The following is an 18,008-nucleotide window of genomic DNA, read 5'->3' on the forward strand; positions in this document are numbered from 1 at the left end:
CCCAGGCATTGTTTCAGATGCCGCAGGACAGCTCATTTTTTACGCTCTTGTGATCAGCCTCATGCTCCTAGAGCTAATAGATGACGCCGGATTTGCACGCGAACTCGGGTTCGAACATTTAGGACTTGGTGTACTCATGTGGCCACCCCTGCATCATCCACTTTTCCTTATATTTGTTCTCGGGTAGGTGGCGAGGCTGTTTCCGCTCTCTTGGATTCCGGTAGTTCCTTGTGATTGTTGAGTTTTGAGTGGTTTTTCTAGTTTGGGCATCTTACTAGACTTCGTTTGGTCCTGTCCCCGGTGCAGAGAGGTCTGGTCGCCAATCGTCAGGTGCTCCTTTTGTAGGGTGGGGGCCGCGGGAGTGTATCGGTTGCCGATTTATCCTGGCCTGTATCTTTAGCCTTGGTTAATGGACTGCCTGTTAATCTAATATTGGGGTGTGATATCATTTATAAAACCGGGCTCATCTTGGGTTATTCCGGGCACACATTTTCCTTTAAGTTCTCTCCTGGTGAGACGTTGGGACTTTGCGAGTGCGCTAAACCTGGTGTATGGCGATCTCCCGGGACCTTTGGCGCAGAGGTTGCAGCTAATGAGTTTGATTTGGCCCATCTCTTCCCCAATCAGGCGTCTCAGCTGCGCGATTTTTTGCACAGTTTTCCTCAACTGCTGGGTGTGAGCAGCGTTCTTGAATATCATATCCGTTTGTCCGATGACGACCCCGTTAGGCAATCTCCATACCGCCACTCACCCCCGGAGGTTAAGATACTCAGGACTATGGTATCTCAGATGCTGCAAAAAGGAGTCATCAGACCGTCTACTTCTGCTTGCGCTTCTCCAATTTTTCTTGTGCCCAAGGGTCAGGGGTGGGATTTCAGACCTGTCGTTGACTACCTGCGTTTGAACGCCAAGGTTGTACTTGAATCAGTACCCTTGCCGGATTTGCTTAATTCTTTTACGGTTTGACGGCGCTAATTGGTTTACTGTTTTTGACTTAAATCAGGCCTATTATCAAATTCCGTTGGCTGAGGAATGTAAACATGACACTGCCTTTTGTACTGATTGGGACTTTCTCGAGTTTAACAGAGTCCCCTTTGGGTTAGCTACCGGAGCGGCGGTGCTTACTCGTTTATTGGATAATATTCCTGTGGACTTTAAGTTAGTCTGTGTCTACAATTATTTGGACAACTTGGTTATCTATAGTCGTTCGTTTGAGGATCATTTCAAGCATATCCGGCAAGTTCTTTTGAGGTTACAGCGAGGTGGTCTAGCTGTTAATCCTTGTAAAATTACTCTAGCTAGGCGGGAGGTATCTTTCTTAGGCCATATAATCTCGGGTCAGAGTATTCGCATTGACCAACAGCGGACAAGAGCCCTGTGGGCATTGCCTCCTCCTGTTGATAACCGGAGAATCGCTAGATTTATAGGCATGGAAAATTAATTTGAGCGTTTTGTGCCCAATTTGGCTCAGTTGGCGGCACCCTTAAATCAGTTACGCGGTAAACGCGTGCGTTTTGAATGGGGACCTGCCCAGGAGGCTACCTTTAAGCATATTAAGACAGCGATAGCCAACGCGCCGATTCTTGGGGTACCCGATTTTAGCAAAATGTTTATCGTGCAGACTGATGCTTCTAATGCCGGTATTTCAGCTGTTGTCCTCCAGGAATCTGAGGGGCAGAGACAACCATTAGCTTAGGCGTCTCGGCGGTTAACAGATGCCGAGCTTAAGTGCTCTGTCTATGAGTGCGAGTCCTTGGCCGTTTTGTTTCCATTAGTATCGGTTCTACCTTGAGAACCGTGTTTTCCAATTGGAAACCGACAATCAAGCGCTCAGCTGCGTATTAGCGAGGCCGCGTAAGATTGCCCGTTTTGTCAGGTGGGCAGTACGTATTTCGGCATTTCAGTTCGAAGTTAAACATGTTAAAAGTTCTGAAAATGTCTTGGCGGCTGTTCTCAGCCGCCGGCCGCTGTGGTCGAGCGGTTCTAGGCACTACAGTCTGGAACCACGCGTCTGCTACGGTCGCAGGTTCGAATCCTACCTCGGGCATGGATGTGTGTTATATCCTTAGGTTAGTTAGGTTTAAGAAGTTCTAAGTCTAGGGGAATCATGACCTCAGATGTTAAGTCCCATAGTGCTTAGAGCCATTTGAACCATTTGAATTGGATGTTCTCAGCCGGATGTTTACCGAAGACATGCCTAGTCAGGGAAGGGAGCAAGTAGACGGTGACAATCTTAATTGTATAGTGTTAGGTGAAATTCCCCTTTTGTTTGAAGACAGGACCAGGACCCTGTGTGGGATGGTATTAAGCAACGCGTGTTGGCAGGAGATCTCTCGGAAGAATATGAAATTAAGAGGGGTATTCTTTGCAGGAAGTTGGGCGATGCTAAGCAGTCTAAGATCTGTTTTCCTGCTACCTTGACGCGTTCGGTCTTCCGTTATTTTCATGATTAATTGGTGGGTGGCCATTTACGGACTTTTAAGACGCTGCAAAAGATCAAGGGGCATTTAACATGGTCCTCTATGTACCAGGATGTTAGACAGATGATAGCTCAATGTCGCTAGTGTAACGTTGCCAAACCGAGCAATGCCCTTCAACAAGGCTGACTAAGTTGTGAACGAGAGCCCTCTCCCATGCACAATACCTATATTGATCATTTTGGGCCTTTTACTCGGACTAAAAGGGGTCATCGATATGTACTCGTCATGATTCATGCATTTTCTAGGTTTACTTGGTTCCTTCTGAGCCGTAACGTTACCGCTACCGCTACCACCACGATTAATCACTTGACCAGTACCTTTAGTGTTATCGGGCCACCTAAGAAGCTGGTAGTGATAACGCTCCTGCCTTTCTTTCGGGGCCCTTTAAAGCCTTCTACTTTCAGAATGATGTTAAGCATGTCACCACCACCCCGTATTATCCCCATGGGTCCTTTGAGGAAAGGGTTAATAGGAATCTTACGTCCTCTTTGATTATTTATCAACGGAAAATACCCAGAAAAAGGGACTCCAGACTTCCCTGGCTCAGTTTTGCCTTTAATACCGTCATTCATGAAGCCTCGCGAGTTACGCATGTGTCCTTGACCTTTTCCTACCCAGTTAATGCCCCTTTTTCCAACTTGTGGGGAATTCAGGATCTTATCCCACCTGCCGTTAATCCGCAGGTCATCAAGGAAAACTGGAACCAGGCCAGGTGTAATATACTCAGAGCTCATAATATGCAAGTCAAGCGTTATAATCGTAATCGGGAATTCTTTAAGGGTAGGTTGGGGGACCAAGTTTGTCCCCAATTTCCAAGGTAGGTAAGTGCGCGGTGGTAAACTCAGTAAATTTACTCCTCGTTTTTGAGGGCCTTGCAATATTATGCGTATTTTAGGACCGGTAAATCTCTTGGTTAAGGAGAACAGATCAGGCAAGCAATATCGGGTTCACCTTAATCAAATTAAGTTCAAGTAGCTTGGGATTTGAATTAACTCCTTCCTGGGTTAAGTTTGGGGGGAGGAGGTTCAGCCGTACTCATTACGAACTAGGCGCTTTATTCAACTTGGCTGTCTATCTTCGTTCGGTTCCCACGGTTGTTGCGGTTATGCCGTGGTTCTTCCTCCTTCTACGTGTGGTAGCAGCGATGTGTATCGATATTTGCACCGTGTACCATCTTTGGTCTTGTGCATATAGTTTCTAGCTAGGGTTTGTGCGGGCAGTCAGTCGGTCGGTGAGGACCAGGGAGGATATCTCCGCGCAGAGCGGTCGGCTGGGTCTGCTGGCGGTCCCTGCACAGTGTTGGAGCGTGTGTGGAGCTATCCAATCGCCACGAGCTTCGTAGCTCACCGACTCAGGACGTCAAAGTTGACTGGTGTCTTAAGTACCCAAGCCATGTCCGTTCATGTTGTGTCATTCGTTTCGGTGGTTCGCTCTTGGGGAGCTTTTCCTGTGAGCAACACCGAATGTTTTTAGTGGTGAAGTCATCGAGCTGCCGTGAGGTGGCATTAACTATATTGGTTCACTACAATTTTAGTGTACCAGCAGAATTTTCTGCCTTGTGGCCAATAGGGTTCTGCTTATCTTCCCTGTCCACTGACGTAAATTCAGGCAGTGTTCTTTTTGGTTGAGATAACTCTATAACCTTACTTCAAATTCAAGTGTACCAGCGTAATTTTCTGCCTTGTGGCCGTTAGTGTTTCGGTTACCTGCCCTGGTCCTAACGTAATTTCAGGCAGTGTCGTTTCCTCACCTGTTGTCGCTGTCCAACACGGTGTGTAGTTTTGACAGCTTAATACATATGAAATTGTGGATAATCACGTCTGTAACAGTTTGCTCCTTGAGTTCATGTACCGATTCGTGGCTAGCAAGTCGTTTGCTTTGTCGGTCCGTGACTGGCTCTTGATTGGGCTACCAACGGATCAAGTGTAATAGGGCCCAACAACTGTCTCACCTAAGTGAACGTTTATGTTTTGAGGTCAGGCCAACGACATCCTCCCCCTCGTAGACGTATGGGTGCCGATGTCTATACTGTCCTTTTAATGGGTGTTTAGTGGTTTGTTGGTAATATTAAGCCAGTGCTTTGAAAGAAAAAAATTATATATATATATATATATATATATATATATATATATATATATATATATATATATATATATAGGGTGTTTCAAAAATGACCGGTATATTTGAAACGGCAATAAAAACTAAACGAGCAGCGATAGAAATACACCGTTTGTTGCAATATGCTTGGGACAACAGTACATTTTCAGGCGGACAAACTTTCGAAATTACAGTAGTTACAATTTTCAACAACAGATGGCGCTGCAAGTGATGTGAAAGATATAGAAGACAACGCAGTCTGTGGGTGCGCCATTCTGTACGTCGTCTTGCTGCTGTAAGCGTGTGCTGTTCACAACGTGCAAGTGTGCTGTAGACAACATGGTTTATTCCTTAGAACAGAGGATTTTTCTGGTGTTGGAATTCCACCACCTAGAACACAGTGTTGTTGCAACAAGACGAAGTTTTCAACGGAGGTTTAATGTAACCAAAGGACCGAAAAGCGATACAATAAAGGATCTGTTTGAAAAATTTCAACGGACTGGGAACGTGACGGATGAACGTGCTGGAAAGGTAGGGCGACCGCGTACGGCAACCACAGAGGGCAACGCGCAGCTAGTGCAGCAGGTGATCCAACAGCGGCCTCGGGTTTCCGTTCGCCGTGTTGCAGCTGCGGTCCAAATGACGCCAACGTCCACGTATCGTCTCATGCGCCAGAGTTTACACCTCTATCCATACAAAATTCAAACGCGGCAACCCCTCAGCGCCGCTACCATTGCTGCACGAGAGACATTCGCTAACGATATAGTGCACAGGATTGATGACGGCGATATGCATGTGGGCAGCATTTGGTTTACTGACGAAGCTTATTTTTACCTGGACGGCTTCGTCAATAAACAGAACTGGCGCATATGGGGAACCGAAAAGCCCCATGTTGCGGTCCCATCGTCCCTGCATCCTCAAAAAGTACTAGTCTGGGACGCCATTTCCTCCAAAGGAATCATTGGCCCATTTTTCAGATCCGAAACGATTACTGCATCACGCTATCTGGACATTCTTCGTGAATTTGTGGCGGTACAAACTGCCTTAGACGACACTGCGAACACCTCGTGGTTTATGCAAGATGGTGCCCGGCCACATCGCACGGCCGACGTCTTTAATTTCCTGAATGAATATTTCGATGATCGTGTGATTGCTTTGGGCTATCTGAAACATACAGGAGGCGGCGTGGATTGGCCTCCCTATACGCCAGACATGAACCCCTGTGACTTCTTTCTGTGGGGACACTTGAAAGACCAGGTGTACCGCCAGAATCCAGAAACAATTGAACAGCTGAAGCAGTGCATCTCATCTGCATGTGAAGCCATTCTGCCAGACACGTTGTCAAAGGTTTCGGGTAATTTCATTCAGAGACTACGCCATATTATTGCTACGCATGGTGGATATGTGGAAAATATCGTACTATAGAGTTTCCCAGACCGCAGCGCCATCTGTTGTTGAAAATTGTAACTACTGTAATTTCGAAAGTTTGTATATATATATATATATATATATATATATATATATATATATATATATATATATATATATATATATATATAATTTGTAATTTTAACTGCGTATCTTCAGTCACTTGAAATTTACTTTGATGTTTTTTTAAGATTTCTTGTTTGGAGGCCTTCAGCCGTGAAAGATCTGGATTTTGAAACTCGTAGTTGTAAAGGTTCGGCTATGTGCTGTTTCGGTTTAAATGTGTTATTAAATTACAACAAATTACAATTATGAAGTGAAACTGACCGCTACATTATTTGGCCCTTTCCACAATCCTAATCACATGTTCTGCACATCGTGTTTAGCGGGAGTTTCATCTGCTTAAATGGCGACACCTCGTCCTGGCACGCATCAAACGATCAACTTTACTTTCCTTGAGGCCACCAAGACGCGGTTGGTAGGGGTGGCAGACTATCGGTCAACCAAGACGCCGTGCGACGATAGAAGTGCCGCCGCGGCAAAAGCAAACTCCCTTCTGCTCAGGGCCCAGGTAACAGAAAAGCGCCGTTCGCCGCGAAAGCTACCTTGCATACAGATATTAAAAGGGCAAACACATACCGAAAGGGAACACAAGAATGGCCAAGGAAGAGAAAATTTGAACTAACGGCACAAGGGGATACCGATACAGGCTAAGATTAACACTCTTTACAATTGCTATTATTCAGAAGCGAAAATATCATCGCCTGCTGATGTAGTAACTCAAGGACACACATGTACCAAGATTGTTTTACCTTCCATACAGAGTATCTTACAATTGATCCACTTCAAATTACTTATAACAGGGAATACGCTTACACTTGTATGACTTATGTCCTAAAACACAAATTGCACTAAGTAATACTGACCAATGATCCTGCGCTGAATCACTCGTAGGCGCATCAATATAACACGTCCAATTCTATATAACACAGACAAGGCCATACACTACGAAATACAAAAAGGGAGAACGACACTTAATTCAGGTGTGAAAGACACGAGGCATTCAGGATTCCAGCCAGGGTGTTATTGCCTCTAATCCAGAGGGGCTGCCGTCGACTTCCCGTGAAATTTAAGCTTGCAGAGCAAGTCTGGAGGTTGCCGTCCAGGTTGCGTGCGAGGTCCGTAGGTCTTCGTCCAGCCTGCCGCTACCAATCCTCAAGCGAGCCGGCCAGCTTTGCCCCCACCGACGGACAGCCGGAGTCCCCTAAAAGCCTCATATCTCCAGCCACGTGTCCTCCATCCAATCAACCCTCCAGGCTCCGCCAAAATAACACCACCACACCTCGACCAAAAGACCTCAGCTCACGACACACGATCGAATCGACATCGGCAACCCAAGCAATTAGAGGCGCCAGTGAAATGCCATGCCGCCAAGATAAGAGCCGACAAGTCCCATTCTTAATACAATTTGGTGTGGCTTCAATAACAAGCTGCATCATTAGTGATGTTCTTAATTGACTTCCACGCATGTTGGATATCAAGCGAACGCTGTCACTGTCAGATTACTCCATCTCAAATACTGAAAGAATCTGCAGCATTAAGCAGTCCTTAACCCGCTTCAATTGCGTGATCGGACAAGGTACCATTTTAATCAGCTACTGATATCATACAGAACTTTCTATGAGTATAAAATGAATCCTGGGTTTTATCGATATTGGTATATTATTCAATACCTACGTGGATGGTGTAAACGTGTTAATGGACTCAATAAATAGAACTGTGTAGTACCTTAAAACACAGCCAATGTTTCCGTAAAACTTCTACACCTATACTCCACAATTCACTTTAGGCAGTGCTCCCAGTTTCTCACACAATAGAAACAATAAAGCTGTACAATTACTGGTTTTCTTGTTTCTCGCAAAAGAATCACCATAAACACATCTTATTCCACAACAGACAGCCGGCCGCGGTGTTCTCGCGGTTCTAGGCGCGCAGTCCGGAACCGTGCGACTGCTACGGTCGCAGGTTCGAATCCTGCCTCGGGCATGGATGTGTGTGATGTCCTTAGGTTGGTTAGGTTTAAGTAGTTCTAAGTTCTAGGGGACTGATAACCACAGCAGTTGAGTCCCATAGTGCTCAGAGCCATTTTGAACCACAACAGACAACGTGCAGAAAAATCCGTCACTTATTGACAGAAGAAAATGATTCTATTCAGTAACAAGTAAAGTTTATTGCTTAAAGCTAAAGTTAAAATAAATGATTTCAGTGAGAAAAGAAAGAACTTAAAATTGCAAAATACCTTACAGTTTTCATGCTGGTCTTAGCGACTTGTTGTGTTAATCATTTACCACGTACAAATACAACCATTAAATTTGTATTATGTTTAGATTTGTACATCTTTGTTCATTTGACCATCTTTAACAATATGTCGATTGAACTTGTGAAACACCACCACATAACACCACTACGAGTGTAATATCGTTCAGTATTCGCTTTTGCATTAAATGAAAAAAAAAAAAATTTTAACGTCTACAGAGAGTCTGCTTGTGAAATGTGCTAATTTAATTCAAACCACTCTGGCGCATTACGAGAACCAAAAAGTTAAAAATAGGAATCTGCATGTTTTGTGGAGGTGCGGTGACAAGCAAGTTTAGGTTAACTATTTTTTGTAATAATGTTTCCCTATCACCCACAAACACTGCCAACGTAGCCTTTTTAAGACGGGATTAAAACGACCCGATACCATTACTAACACATTACGATATTCTAGAGCTCCTCCCCCAACACTTAATGTTGTGTCCTCCATCTTCTCCGAAAGAAAGCAATGCACTGTTATACTGGGTGATTTTTCTCACCGTGTACAAGCTCTAGGGACTGGTAGATGAGAAGATACGGAGCAAAAATTATACAATGAATTCATGTCCGGAAATGCATGGTTTCCATGTTCAATACCATTTATTCAATCATACTTTGTTACGAGACTGTGCGCTCAGGCATGCAGCCACAGACACAGTATGCAAGGTTTCCTCCTGGACGGTGGTACTGTTCCTCTTACGTCATTCCCTAGCGCCCTCTCCTGCCACAGTAATCGGTAATGTTGAGTCAGATTCACTTCTCTTGCTGCCTCACCTTGTAGTGGGTGTGTTGGGTTGTACACAATGGTTTAGTTTTCGAATGAAGAGCTTGCCGACATGGTGTTTACTTACGGAAAGGTAAATGACAACGGGCCGCGGGCAGCAAGGTTGTACCAGGAGACCTATCCCCGCCGACAACAGCCACAGCATTCAATAGCGCTTCACCGTTTGGCAGTAAGAAGGAAATCATGTAGGACGTACCCGAAATGTTCAGACACCAAACTTGAAGGAAAATGTGATTAACACTGTGTAAGGCGACCGCCAGTCACTACCAAGCAGTTGGCCCGCCAGTACAAGACATGTCAGACGACCGTGTGGAACATTCTCCATGACAGTAGTTACTCCCCTTATGACTTACAGCGTGTGCAGTGCTTACTAGCGACAGACTTTCGACATCGGGAGCAGTTTTGTCGCTGATTTCTTCACCAGGCAACCACGGCTCTAGGATTTGTGACATCCATCCTATTCACACATGACCCCACCTTTATGCGGAGTGGAATCTTCAGCTTTCATAAGAGTTATCTGTAGTATAGTATGCAGTATAGTGTGATGACAGCTAATCGTCAGCGTCGGTATAACCGGAATGTGTGGTTCGGAATAATTGGCGACCAAATATTAGGACCAGTCTTTCTTCCAAATCGCCTAACAGGCCGGAACTACCGTCCTTTCTTGCGGGTGACTTTGCCTCCCCTGCTGGAAGAAGTGCCTTTGGTGTTCAGAAGAGTTGTGTGGCTGATACACGACGGTGCTCCAGCCCACTTCGCTGTCAACGTCCGGACGCATCTCAATGGTCTCCTCCCTTTTCGATGGATCGGATGAGGGGTCGAATTGCATGGCTTGCTCGTTCACCAGATCTCAATCATTGCGATTTCTGGCTATGGGCCAATCTCAAAAGTATCGCGTATGCAGAGCCCATTCCACATGTGGAGACACTGGAATAGCACATTCAGGCTACCTTTGACACTGGTCGAATTAAGCCTGGTCGATGTGAACGTGTGAGACAGAACATGCTACGGCGCGAACACACATTCGTTGAGGTACATGGAAACCATTTTCAACGAATACTGTAAATGTAGCTGCATGGTACAGTGCGTTTAGACCGCTGTCTCTGTTACAGTATATTACTGAATAAATGGTCTCTGGCATGGAAACCATGCGTTTCCGGACATTAGTTCATTAGACCTTTTTTGCTCCATTTTCCCTCATTGATCAATCACTAGAGTTTGTACGTAATGGAAAAAATCTCCCTTCATAAATCCCTGAAGTTACAATTCTATACGTATTACCTCTTTATGTCACATGCCTGTTGATGTACTGTATACGCATATTTTTGTGTGTTTATAACCTAATTCCACTATTCTATGACTCACAATTATTGGTGTCATATTTAGTACATTATTACTTGCAAAACATATTGTTCAATTATTCAAACAGCAGCAATAACCTGAAGTTATAATGTAGGTGCCATATACAGACGCTATGTGCTGTGCAAAATAAAATGTGCCAAGATACAGGGCAGAGCTGTGCGTACGAAGTTTCTCGTCATGCAACGATAGAGCCGCAGTTGTGCCACAGGGGATGTAATGGAACATAGCAAAAATAATTAGAGCAACACCGACTAAAATTTCTAACGACTTTTTGTATGCGAGGTCTATCATCTTGACTCGCAAAGTATATTTAATCGTTATTAATGTATAGAAATTTGGGTTGTGGATTACAATATCGATTATTTAGGCGCACAGGATAATAAAATGGTTCAAATGTCTCTGAGCACTACGGGACTTAACTTCTATGGTCATCAGTCCCCTAGAACTTAGAACTATTTAAACCTAACTAACCTAAGGACATCACACACATCCATGCCCGAGGCAGGATTCGAACCTGGGACCGTAGCGGTCGTGCGGTTCCAGACTGTAGCGCCTTGAGCCGCTCAGCCAGCCCGCCCGGCTACAGGATAATAGCTTCATCACGAGGATTTATTTCTGTGATTAGCTAGCTGTTATTGTTACGAAAAAGAGTTTCTGGAACATATTTAGATCGAATGTTAGATAAGGTTGTAAGAGAATCATGCAAATGTTAGACGCCTGAGGAGGACTACTATTACGATAAGCAAAACTGGCTCGAGCTCCTATATCACAGTACAGTTTCGCAAGAGCAAACGTTTACAATTCATGTGTCTTCCGATTTCGCTCATAGATCATCAACATAGAACGTCAGGTGAAATCAGATTAGATGAAAGCATATTTTACGTTTCTTCTGGGTTCATACACTGAAGAACCAAAGAAACTCTACAACTGCCTAATATCCTGTAGGGTCCCCGCGAGCATGCAGGTGTGCCGCAAGACGACGTGGACTGGTCTCAACTAATGTCTGCAGTAGTGCTGCAGGGAATTGACTCCATTAATCCTACAGGGCTGTCCATAAAACTGTAAGAGTACGAGGGGATCTCTTCTGAACAGCAAGTTGCAAGGCATCACAGATATGCTCAATAATATTCTTGTATGGGGAGTTTGGTGACCAATGGAAGTGTTGAAACATAGAAGAGAGTTCTTGGAACCACTCTGTAGAAATTCTGGACTTGTGGGGTGTCGAATTGTCCTACTGGAATTGCCCAACTCCGTCAGAATGCACAATGGACAAGAATGGGTGCAGGTGATCAGACACGATGCTTACGTACGCGTCAGATCTTAGAGTCGTATCTAGACGTATCAGGGGTCCTATATCACTCCAACTGCACACGCCCCTCACCATTACCCTGCCTCCACCTGCATCGACAATCCGCTGCTGACAGTCAGTGTATATGGATTCATGAGGATGTCTCCACAGACGTATAGGTCCATCCGCTCGATACAATTTCAAAGGCGACTAGTCTGATCAGGCAACATGTTTCCAGTCATCAACAGTCCAATGTTGGTGTTGACTGGCTCGGGCGTGGCGTAAAGCTTTGTGTTTTGCAGTCATCGAGGGTACACGAGTGGACCCTCGCCTCGGGGAGCCCATATCGATGATGTTTCGTTGAATAATTCGCAGGCTGACATTTGTTGATGGCCCGGTATTGAAATCTGCAGTAAAAATTGCGGAAGGGTTGCACTTCTTTCACGTTGAACGAATCTCTTCAGTCGTCGTTGGTCCCGTTTTTCTAAGACCTTTTTCCGGAAGTAGCGATGTTCGAGATTTGATGTTTTACCGGATTCCGGATATTCACGGTACATGTGTGAAATGGTCGTACGGGAAAATACCCATTTCATCGCAACCTCGTACATGCCGTGTCCCATCGCCCGTGCGCCGTCTATAGCAACACATTCAAACTAAGTTAACTCTTGATAACCTGCCATCGTTGCAGGATTACCCGATCCAACAACTGCGGCCGCACGAAATGGCCGCACCGTTTGAGGCGCCATGTTTGCGCGGCCCCTCCCGCAAGAGGGTCAAGTCCTCCCTCGGGCAAAGGGGTATGTGTTGTCCTTAGCATAAGTTAGTTTATGTAGTGCGTAAGTCTAGGGACCGATGACCTCGGCAGTTTGGTTCCTTCGGAATGCACAGTCATTTGAACATTTTCTAACAACTGCGCCAGACGCTTGTCTAATAAAGGCTTTGCCGACCGCAGCGCCGTATTCGGCCAGTTTACACACCTGTATATTTTAATACGCATGCCTATACCGGTTTATTTGGCCATTGAGTGTACAAAAATGGTTCAAATGGCTCTGAGGACTATGGGACTTAACATCTGAGGTCATCAGTCCCCTAGATCTTAGAACTACTTAAACCTAACTAACTTAAGGACATCACACAGATCCATGCCCGAGGCAGGATACGAACCGGCGACAGTAGCTGTCGCGCGGTTTTAGACTGAAGCGCCTAGAACCTCTCGGTCACAGCGGCCGGCTCAGTGTTTAACTTAAGCAACATGACTGTGAAAATTCCCAATGAGTAGTAAAATGCCGATACCAACAGTAATAGAGTAATATCACAGAAATTATTAATTACTGGGTAATTACCATTGTGATGCTACGTTACTATTGTCAAGGGCTGCATTTTACTATGTTGGTGTTCATTCGCTATTATAACTTTGATGTTATATGACCTCATTAGGAAGAAATACGCCTTCAGCTGATTTTCTTTCACCTTACGTTTTGTGATGATAGTCAATGACTGGCAGCAGTAGATATATAGGTTTATAATAAACAGCTGATAGTTGATAATGGGTTTTCTCATGTTAAACTTTCGTTGCCAATCACTGTGATGAACGTTTGCTTCACTGTATCTCCTCAAAACTAATACTAATGTGTCCTCACGCACACTGAATAAAAAACCACTTGCACTGTCCACCGAATACAGAAAACATGCCGGCTACGATGGTTTTATTTGTCCCCTTACGATTTCTTCTGAGAAAATTACTAGTTAAATTTTGTATTCAGAGTGACACAATTCTTGATGTCCGTTTCCCGTAAATATTTTAGATTTTCTACGGAAAGCAACAGTACCTTGGAACCTCAGGATTGTTGTACTACTGCCGGCCGAAGTGGCCGTGCGGTTAAAGGCGCTGCAGTCTGGAACCGCAAGACCGCTACGGTCGCAGGTTCGAATCCTGCCTCGGGCATGGATGTTTGTGATGTCCTTAGGTTAGTTAGGTTTAACTAGTTCTAAGTTCTAGGGGACTAATGACCTTAGCAGTTGAGTCCCATAGTGCTCAGAGCCATTTGAACCATTTTTTGTTGTACTACTCTGTATTTTGTATAGTACGGTTCAGTGACTGCATCTCACATGCTTCTCGATAGTCTTACAGAAACAAAGGCAATTGGGTTAAGAAGTCGAATATATCGTGATTACGTTATTACTCAGTAACGAGCCACAGGAAACGCATTGGTACCTTGCTCGAAAATAGAAAATAATCCCGAACAACCATATGTAGCTCGGTTTCAGTCTGTAGAAAGTCAAGTACGCCAACTGAAAGGGGTAATGAGGATTCCTCTCTCACGTAGCGTGAATGAAGTTGACTGAGGCACAGCAAGGGACTGGTATTCACGGCTGCGGGGAGAAGGCGCGCCTCGTCACAGCAGCGGCAGCGTGCGACGCTTCAGGTCGCCGTTAGCCGGCTGCCTCGCAGAGCCCCGGTATTAAGGAATATCCCCTGCCCGCCGCCTTCCGCCGGTTAATAGACATTTAATGCCCGGGGTAAAGCATGGCGGCCATGAATCAAGCGCGCCGACGGTTTATCCGCCAACTTACGCAATTTCTCAATTACTTACGGCCTCCACTCGGCCCCTGATTTATCTACCGTTCCATGCTGCGTCGACGAGTGCCCGCGGCCGCCACTGACTCCGGCCCTCTCCAACAAGCGGCGCCACCTTCCGGCAGACTGGCCTCGAGATTCGGCGGCGCACCGCTCACCGCCCCAGAGTGGAACGACGACAGCTGCGCACTGCTCCGCTACACTGCGGTACATATCGCTGTTTCTTCTAGGAGAGTTCGTAATATTGCAATTCAAACAAAGTGCACACGTGGAATAAACAGAAGACCTCCTTATCCAGTTCAGTATACAAGGTGTAACGGGTATAAGTGTAGAGATCTCTGTTGGTGACAGAGGGCCGTGTTCTAAACAACTTTACATAAAAATTTTCGTCATCTGCAGAATAATAATTCTAGCCACTAAAAGTCGTATATTTTTAGGTTAGTTAGTATCTCTTACTACATGTGGCAAGAGTAAGCCATTAAAGCTTATTTGAGCAGCACGTCATGTGTTGAAGCGTGGACACAAAACAGTGACTCCACCAGTATGACACGACCATGCAGAACACGATGTGGAGTGTTTGTGTCGAAGACTGTTCGGCACAGGGAAAAAACAAGCATCACACTGATAAGTGTACATATTGAGGTACCATTCGCAAAAATATATGCACTCATTCCCGTTACACCATACATCTGCGAGTTCGTTACTGCTGTTTTCTGCTGTTTCTCACAATCTCGTAACCAAGCCTCTCGATCTTTGTATAAATCTTATTTCATATTTGCTCGTTGCATAACCTCCGTTACTTCATTTTTCCATTCTGTACAGCGTCTCCATTTTTTCTCTTGAATGGAGATGGCCAAAAAAGTATTTTTCCTTGGCCATGGTTCATCCCCTAACCTCATCACATACTCATGCCACTTTAAAAGCCATTTCTCTACATTTTTGGTATTGTAAGAGGGAGTTTTCATTCGTTCCCTGTTCCCTCATTTGGGATGTTATCTCGTCTAGAATCTCTACGACTTCTCAGAAAATCCATTTTCACGGTTGCTAGTCTTCTTCTGATTTGTTTTGTCAATTCCTAGAATTCCGTCTTCATAAGCAAATGATTCGTATTATTTATTCAAAAATACTTTCTAACCAATACGAAAAGCAATGACGTAACAGCTGATCAACACTTATATAAATACACAGGCTTCAGCGCCTGGTGTCAATCCTTCTGATCTAGTATAAAAAGTAGATAAAGGTTAGTCGACCCAATAAAGCAATGTGGGATAATATGCTTCTCTCATCGAGCTATTAGTATGTTCTTCCTACTCTCGTTGGATGTCGATACTGCACTGTTTATTTACTGTCTTATCTCATCATCATCTAACGTCAAATGAATCGTGAATGAAAGGCAGACTAGGTTTACAAAGTTCTGGTTAATTGGTGGTCTACACTTTATTTGCAAGACCTAGTCTTACATATGTGTCAATAGCTGCAGCTTGGCATTACGAAATATTTTTATTTGACTTTGTTTCTGTATGACCCCAGTGCTTCATCACAAACGTACGTAAGATGGCTGTTGATTTATCTCTCTGATGATCATATTCTGACTTGAGTGTCAATAAGTGAAAAATTAACGAAATAAAAAGTGTAAGCCAATATGGTGACGTCAGTTAACATTCCAAGACACTATTACGCGATATTGCTACTGTCATTTATTACTATCCCTTTAATGATTTCCATTTAATCTTCGAAAATATTAAGCATTCGGCACCACTGATATTGTAAACAACACTGATATTGTAAACAACTTCTCCTGAAATAATTTGTCTCTATCATTTCTTAGAATTTCGCTGGTGTGAGAAAAAAAATTTATGTTCGAGTCATGTTTTGACTGTAATGTTTCAGTAAAAGACTAGCGTGAAAATTTTCCTTTAATACATTGCTTGCGTTTAAATTATCAAATGTTTCAGAGTTTAGTAAAACCTAGCTAGGTATAGTGAAAGTAACTTAGGCCATTGGCAGTCGACTATTGTTATTGAATGTTACGTTTGGTGAAAAACCAACCGTTGCTGAATAAAATTCAAATAATTCAGTAATACGTGATGACATCTTTGTTTACTGTAAATTTTCATGGGTCTGTTACCACATTCCTTTAGTTAAATGAACTATTCTACCCTGTAAACACCTATGACCACCACATTACTTAAAATTGCTTTATTGAATAGTGTGCGACTGGATTCGTGATTTCATTTCAGAATGGTCATAGTTCGTAGTAATAGACGGAAAGTCATCGAGTAAATCAGAAGTAATATCTGCGTTCCCCAAAGAAGTGTTATAGGCCCTCTTTTGTTCCTGATCCATATTAAAGACATGGGAGACAATATGAGTAGCCCTCATAGATTGTTTGCAGATGAAGCTGTCATTTACCGTCTTGTAAAGTCATCAGATAACTAAAACGAATTGCAGAATGATCTAGATACGATATTGGCAATTGACCCTGAATAAAGAAAAGTGTGAAGTTATTCACCTAAGTACTAAAAGAAATCCACTAAATTTCGATTACGCCGTATGTCGCACAAACCTGAATGCTGTAAATTCAAGTAAATACTTAGAGACTTAGGGATTATAATGACAAATAACCTAAATTGGAACGATCACATAGTGTTGTGGGTAGAGCAAACCAAAGACCGCCATTCATTGGCAGAACACTAAAAAGGTGCAACAGATCTACTAAAGGGACTGCTTACACCACGCTTGTCCGCCCTATTCTGGAGTGCTGCTGTGCAGTATGGGATCCGCCTCAGATGGGACTGACGGACGACATCAAGAAAGTTGAAAGAAGGGGAACTCGTCTTATTATCGCGAAATAGGGGAGATAGTGCCACAGACATGATACGTGAATTGGAGTGGCAATCATTGAAACAAAGGCGTTTTCGTTGCGACAAAATCTTCTCATGAAATTTCAATCACCAGTTTTCTCCTCTGATTGCGAAAACATTCGTTTGGCACCAACCTACATAGGAAGAAATAATCATCATTATAAAATAAGAGAAATCAGGGCTCGCACAGAAAAATTTAAGCGCTCGTTTTTTCCCGCGTGCCATTCGAGAGTGGAACGGCAGAGAGACAGCTTGAAGGTGAGTCATTGAACCTTCTGCCAGGCACTTTATTTTGAATAGCAGAGTAATCACGTAGATGGATGCAGATGTACACTTTAACTCAGGTCGAATTTTAGTAGTGATGAAGAATAGGCTGAAGTATGAGAGACCAGCCACGAAGGATGAATGTGCAAAGAAGTGGGGTGCGGAGGTACGAAGCAATGAGTGGATACACTTCAAGCAGTTTGGGACTATAGACACTGATAAGGAACAGCTCACTAGCAGTTCATCTGACAGGGAATGGACATCTCTAAAGAGGGCAATCACAGAAGTTGGGAAGAAAGAGAGAGGTGCAAAGAAGGTAACTGCAAGAATCCATGTCAACCCAAAAATACTTCAGTTGATCGACGATAAAAGGAAGCACAAAAATTTTCAGGGACATTCAGGAACACAGGAAAACGAGTCACTTAGAAATGTTATAAATAAGAAGTGCAGGGAAGTTAACGCGAAATGGCTGCATGAAAAATGTGAAGAAATAAAAATAATTTAAAAA

The sequence above is a fragment of the Schistocerca nitens genome, chromosome 2 (assembly GCF_023898315.1).
Source record: "Schistocerca nitens isolate TAMUIC-IGC-003100 chromosome 2, iqSchNite1.1, whole genome shotgun sequence".
NCBI lineage: Eukaryota > Metazoa > Arthropoda > Insecta > Orthoptera > Acrididae > Schistocerca > Schistocerca nitens.